This window comes from Erithacus rubecula (assembly GCF_903797595.1).
Source record: "Erithacus rubecula genome assembly, chromosome: 3".
Classification (NCBI taxonomy): Eukaryota; Metazoa; Chordata; class Aves; order Passeriformes; family Muscicapidae; genus Erithacus; species Erithacus rubecula.
The window spans coordinates 40,544,391-40,550,390 of NC_136689.1; the positions used below are offsets into that span (position 1 = coordinate 40,544,391).

A 6,000-nucleotide genomic window follows, 5' to 3' on the forward strand; every position below is an offset into this window, starting at 1 on the left:
GCTATAGCAGCTTTCTCAATCATTTCATGGGGTCCATACCAGCGTGATGAGACTGAGTGTTGCCACAGCCTCAGGCACTCACCTTCCTGCCCTCACACTGCCCATGGGCCAGTCACAGCATCTGTGTTCCTAAAAGACATTCAAGGCTTCACTGAGTAAATGGTACTATCTGTCACTCTTCTGGTAGGAATTTAAAAATAATCAGGTAAAATGTTTATTTCTTGTAGTGCCTGTGAGAGTGATTGTTGCAGTGGTAGCAGGCACAGAAAACATAACCAGGGTGGTTTTGAAAATCTTTAGGGGTGGAGATTCCTCAGCCCCTCTGTGACCCTGCTCCTGTGTCTGACCCACCCATCACAACAAAGGATTTTCCTTTCATCCAGGTGGGGTTTTCCTTGCTGCAATTCCTGACTGCTTCTTCTTGCCCTCCCCGTCTTCTCAGGCTAAATTAGCCCAGTTCTCTTAGCTCTTCTTTGCACATCACACCCCAGTCTTCCAACCATCTTAGTGCTCCTCTGCTGCACTTCCTTTATTATATTCATAACTCTTTTGCACTAGGAAGCCCAAATGGAACACAGTAACACAGGTGCAATTTCACTGCTGCTCTGCTGATTATGCATTTGCTGATCCAACCCAGCCTGGAATTAGCCTTCACTCTGCTGTCTCATGTTCAGGCCATTGCTCACAGGGACCCTCAGGTTCTTTTCTGCAGAGCTGCTGCCCAGGTCCCCAGTAGGTCCCCAATAATGCAGGGAGTTATTCTAGATGAAGGACTTTCCACCTGCCTATGCTGAGCTTCATGAGGTCCTCATTGCCCCATTTCTCCATCTTGTCCAAGTCTTGAACAGCAGCCCTGCTCTCCAGAATATTGACCTCTTCTTGTTTTGTCATTGTCTCTTAGCTTGTTGAGGAGTTGAGTCTGTGACCACTCCCTCCAGAACCTAAGCATCCAGACAGTTTTTCACCTGCTTCCTAGTCCATCCATGCAGCCCATATCACCTGAGTTTGGCTACAAGGATGTTATGGGAGATCATGGTGGAAGCCTTGCTAAAAGCCAAGGAAAGACACATCCACTGCCCTCCTCAACCCTGCAGAGCAGGGCACATGTTTGATCAGCAGGGTAGGCAGGCTGGTCAGGCACTCCTTACCCTTGGAGAGCCCATGCTGGCTATTCTGGCTATTCACAGGCACTCTCCTGTCCTTCACAAGGTGGACATAGAATCCCTCAGGACTTCATAATTTTCCCAGGTACTGAATTGAGTCTGACCATCTGGCCCTTCCCCAGATTCTCCTCTCTGCCTTATTTTTTTTTTTTGTTGTTGTTGTTTTGTTTTGGTTTTTTGGTTTTTGTTTTGTTTTGTTTTGTTTTGTTTTTTGGGTTTTTTTGAAGGCAGATCTCATGTCAATCATTGATTGGCAGATCAAACACAGACCTGGCTGAAGCTGACAGATGTACAAAGCAACCTTCAAGTATGATAAAAGCAGCAAGTGAAGATCTCTGTGCAGAGTAAGAGCTGCTGCAGAAGCCCCCATGCTCAGCACCTCAGCGAGCATTGTGCAGCCTGGAAACCACAGCCCAAATGCTCCTTGTGGGGGACAACACAGGACAGTCACAGCTAATAACTGAAATTAAAATTGCAGAGCTTTTGCAGTTTGACCAATAAATAATCCACGGTGTTACTGTCTGTTTTCAAACAATTGAAAAAATAACAATATTGGGTTCCTCAGGTTGAAGAACTATAGTTAGTCCCTTGAAGTGTTTCCATTTCTGCTGATACTTGTTAATCCTTTAAATTGCATGCATATTGCAGAGTTGAATGAGAGGCACAAATTTGGATATGAGACTCTGGTCCAGTTCAAGCCTTTCTGTTGTGTCTTTTTCAACAGTGGTAATATCAGATCAGATGGGGAATACTGTGTCATTTCTGGAGGTATGAGGAAATTCTTTGTATTTTCTGGATGCAAACAGTATTTCTGCTTAGTAATGCTGGATCACTTTTCACTCTTTTTTTTTTATTTTTTTTATTTTTTTTAATCCTAGACATGAAAAACCCCCTATTTTTAAAACTGATTTTATGTCTTTTCTTGATGTAGCTATATACAGCACCCTAAAAGCTTTCACCTAACTGGCTAATTATACTTTGTTTTCAAGAGAAAAAGGTTGTAAACTTCCCATAATATTAAACAACTCCCAAAGATACTCCATGACTGTCAAAACAAAACTTCCAGAACACCCCACCACACTGGCCCTGGCAGGTAGCTGCTCTGAACCAAAAGAATAAATTTGTCTTTTAGGATGAAGTTTTGAACTTTTATTCTCTGATTGTACAGATCCGAAAATTGTGTTAAAAACTGCTGAAACTGTAGTTCCCCAGTGACCAAACAGCAGAGCTTTTACCTTTGTGCAAAGCCTGAAGTGCTGACTCTCTGAGACCTGAGGGTGTCTCCAAAAGCCAGTGAAGAGCTATCTGATCCTGCTAGCAGTGATCTGCAAAGCTATGAAGCCCTCTCTGCTTTTCAGGTTTCTGATGCAAGCGCCTTGCGTAACACCACAGGCTTCCAGGTACAGGGAGCCTGGCCAGCTGAGTGCCTATCTCAGCCACCTTGAGGCCAAAATAACCTGACCTCTAGATGATCTTCAGAAGATGATGAATAATGCATTGCATCTCCCAGAAGGCTGATTCCTGCCCATACAGTAACTGACAGTTTTTCTGACATCCACCAACCTGTCAGCTTGTGTATTTTTGAAAAGGGTTCTGGGGTTATCAAGGGGGAAAACCTTGAGGCAAAGGAAAGATCACTTCAAAAAGAAGTCAAAAAATATTGCAACCATCAAATAGGTGTGACTTCTGGGACATACAGTGACTGCAACATTGGGATTCTCCTGAGCACAATAAGATCTGTCAAAGAAGAAATAGCAGGGATGGAGAAAGACAGTGGGAACTGAGGGCTAGGAGAGAACTTCCAAGGAGCTAATTAGTGCTGCTTTAGTGTTTGTGGTTAAGCAGACACAGTAAGGTCATACATTTGTGATGTCATTTAAAAATTCCCAAAGAAACTCTCTTTGTTGGCAAATGCCAGTGCTGACACACATACTACCTGCTATGAGAGATAATTTACATGTCATTCATCATGGGAAAGGCATTACGGGTAAAGTCCAAGTCCTTTGGTTCAAAGAAATCCCCAGGACTGCTTCAGACTAGCTGCCTGCCATCTACAGCTGTTTCCTGCTGGGCTGGGGCTGTTTCCAGAAGCCACTGGATCCCCAGGATCAGTTGGACAAAATCATCTCCTGGTGAGCAAACTCCCAACAGTGGACAAGAACCCTGCCATGCCCTCCCTCTGCTCTCCCTTATCCTGGAGCTGCCATTTAAAAAGTTCTGTCGTGAGTCATAAAAGTGACTTTTAATTCCCAGAGGGAACTTTTAAAGTTGTTTAATGCTTAGAAGTTTACACTTGTTTGGGGTTGGGTAAAGGTCCTAAGCCCTGCTTTGGTGCTTTTAAACATGTGCCATGCCAATTAACTGCAGGTGTGTTTTGAGGTTAAGAAGGGTGCTACTGGAGATTTCCCTCCTTTTTTCAGCTAGACCATTTCCTGAGAGCAAGCTCTGCAAAATGTCTGAGCTCTCACCCTCATGGATGGCAGGAATGGGCTGCACTTCCTTCTGGTGTGGTTTTTGGGCAGTGCTGCCCTTTGGTGCTCTGTCCTGCTCCTCTTGCCATCCTTCTCCCAGTGCTCCTCTGGGCTGGCTGCCTGTTTGCTCTAGCTAGATGCTCAATGCAAAGCTGGGGTTGTCTTAAACACTTTTATTAGTGGGGTGGCCTGCTATTCTTCAATGAAAATATATACTTAGACACAGCAAATGCCATAGCTTTTGGGGAACAGCTGATTTTCTGGCAACCACATTTTCTGCCTGTGTAAATTCAATGGAGTCAATGCAACATCTTTTCCAATAAAGCCTGTGTGCAGGGCATCGCATCCATTATCAGGATTAGAACTGCTTGCAAATAAGAGCACAGACTTATTTTGAAACATAATAAAAAATAATGTTTCTGTATGATTTATTATATACTCATCATGCTCAGGCTGACACCACTTGTGTTCCTTATGTGCTTTTCTCAATTACATTCTTAAGCACTTGTATAATTCCAGGCACCTGGAGACCTTGGCTGCTTCTGTTTAGCCTAATGCCAGGGTTATGCTGCAGTGTGTGCTACACTCTAAACAGGTAAAACTGCTGGTTTTGACTGAAGGGTGTTTTGTCTCATTTCTCTTGGGGCTTTATCTTCTGAAGTGGTTCTTTGGACTAAGCATAGCTCCAAGGTCTTCTCCATGCTTTTGGAAGATAACATCCACCTTGTTGGGACTTGCTGATTAAACCATGTGGGAATGAAGGGCCACTTGACTCCCCAGCTGCCCTAGGCCTGTTGTGATCCTTTCACAGCCTGGGTGACACGGCAGGAGCTGGGACTTCCAGGGTCTGTGCTGTTGTGCAGGGAAGCTGGATGTTTCACTGGAAGAAAGCAGGGATACATGAGATAGGAATTGAGTGTCTCAGCACCAAGGGCAGTGGGTAGGAAAGCAGCTCCACAAATACTGCTCTGAGTATAGACAACCACTACAGGAGAGGGTATGTGGCTCCCCCTGTTCCTCTGACCAGCAGATTGGTGCTCACCCCTCCCTGAGGTCAGGGCAGGCTCCCATTGCTGCACCCACCTGGCTGAGCTCAGGCAGGGGCAAAGCTCACTCCTGGGGAGGGTTGAGGTGGACACAAAACCTTGCTCAGCGTTTTTCCAGCCAGCATCTTCTACCACAAGGAAAGATGACAAATTGTTTGTTAAATTATTTAAGATATTACTGACTGGTTATGAATTATTAAAGTGTTTATTACTTACCATTTGGATGGCAACTCAGGGCAGAAAATCACAAGCCTTTCAAGAAACCTGAGGCCAGCCTTTGCGTGCCAGACATGCCGGGGACCCGGGGGTGAGCCGAGGTGGTGGGTGCAGCAGCATCTGGTGTGAGAAAAGGCAGGGCTGGAGCCTGGAGCGTGATGCAGCCTGTGCTGCTGCAGATGGCTTTGCCACTGGTGCTGCAGCCTCACAACCTCCTGCCACTCCTCCCAGTGCTATTTTTATTCAATATTTGCATTACGGCCGTGTTAGAACCCCTTTATACCATGTGCCATATAACCTACAACAGAGACAATCCTTGTCCTGGTGGTTTTCTCCCCATTACTGCCATTTTTTAATAGGTTAAATTATGTTTAGGCAGGAGAAGACACTACAAAGCAAGAGTATGCTAATTGTCATCAGCAAATGTATGTTTGTTTATGGCTTTGTTGAAGATATTTGAAATTTTTTATACTGGCCTTGTTTCCCCCTCCTTTTCAGCCTCCCTCATGTTTGGTACGGTTTTAGTTTGTTTGGTTTGGTTAGGTTTGGTTTTTGTTTGTTTCTGTTTCTGGTATTTTTTTGGTGGAGGGGGAATTTCTTTCTTTCTTTTTTTTCAATTTTTAACAAAATTTCCCATTCCTTGAAACTGTAATCACGTGCTAATCATTAGGACTTCTGTTCAATGCATACTTATCCTTTGTGGTCAACGTTCACGAGTTGGAGGTTAGTGATCAAAGAAAGAGTGTACCTTATCTTCCAATGTTATTTTGAGGAAGACAAAGCCAGGAGATAAGCATAGTTTGGACATGCAACTCTGCCTAACATGTTAGACTGCCTCCACATCAGAGTCGAGACAGTCAGGATTGGGCAGTGGTTAAAATACAACTACTTGGAGCAAAAATTCTGCTGATGGGTTCTGACCAAGTAACATGGCTGCTCAAAATTGAGAAGAAGCTCAAAATTACCCTTTGGCTGTGAGATGAGTTTGGCTTGCAGGCATAGATATACAACAACATTCAGAATCCACAGGGTAGCCAGCAATTGCTGGAAATCTCTGAAAGTGTTTGTGAAAACAGTCAGCTGAATATGTTTGTCCTTGAAATG

The 6,000-nt window shown here is 44.3% G+C and overlaps 1 long non-coding RNA gene across 1 annotated transcript; it reads right to left on the reverse strand.

The window, feature by feature from the left end:
* Positions 1 to 4,175: 4,175 nt before the first annotated feature.
* On the reverse strand, positions 4,176 to 5,272 carry LOC306800213. The gene is made up of 3 exons (XR_013773773.1): positions 4,897 to 5,272; positions 4,718 to 4,808; positions 4,176 to 4,514 (listed from the first exon to the last, which is right to left on the reverse strand). It is a non-coding gene; the product is annotated as an uncharacterized lncRNA (long non-coding RNA).
* Positions 5,273 to 6,000: the final 728 nt, after the last annotated feature.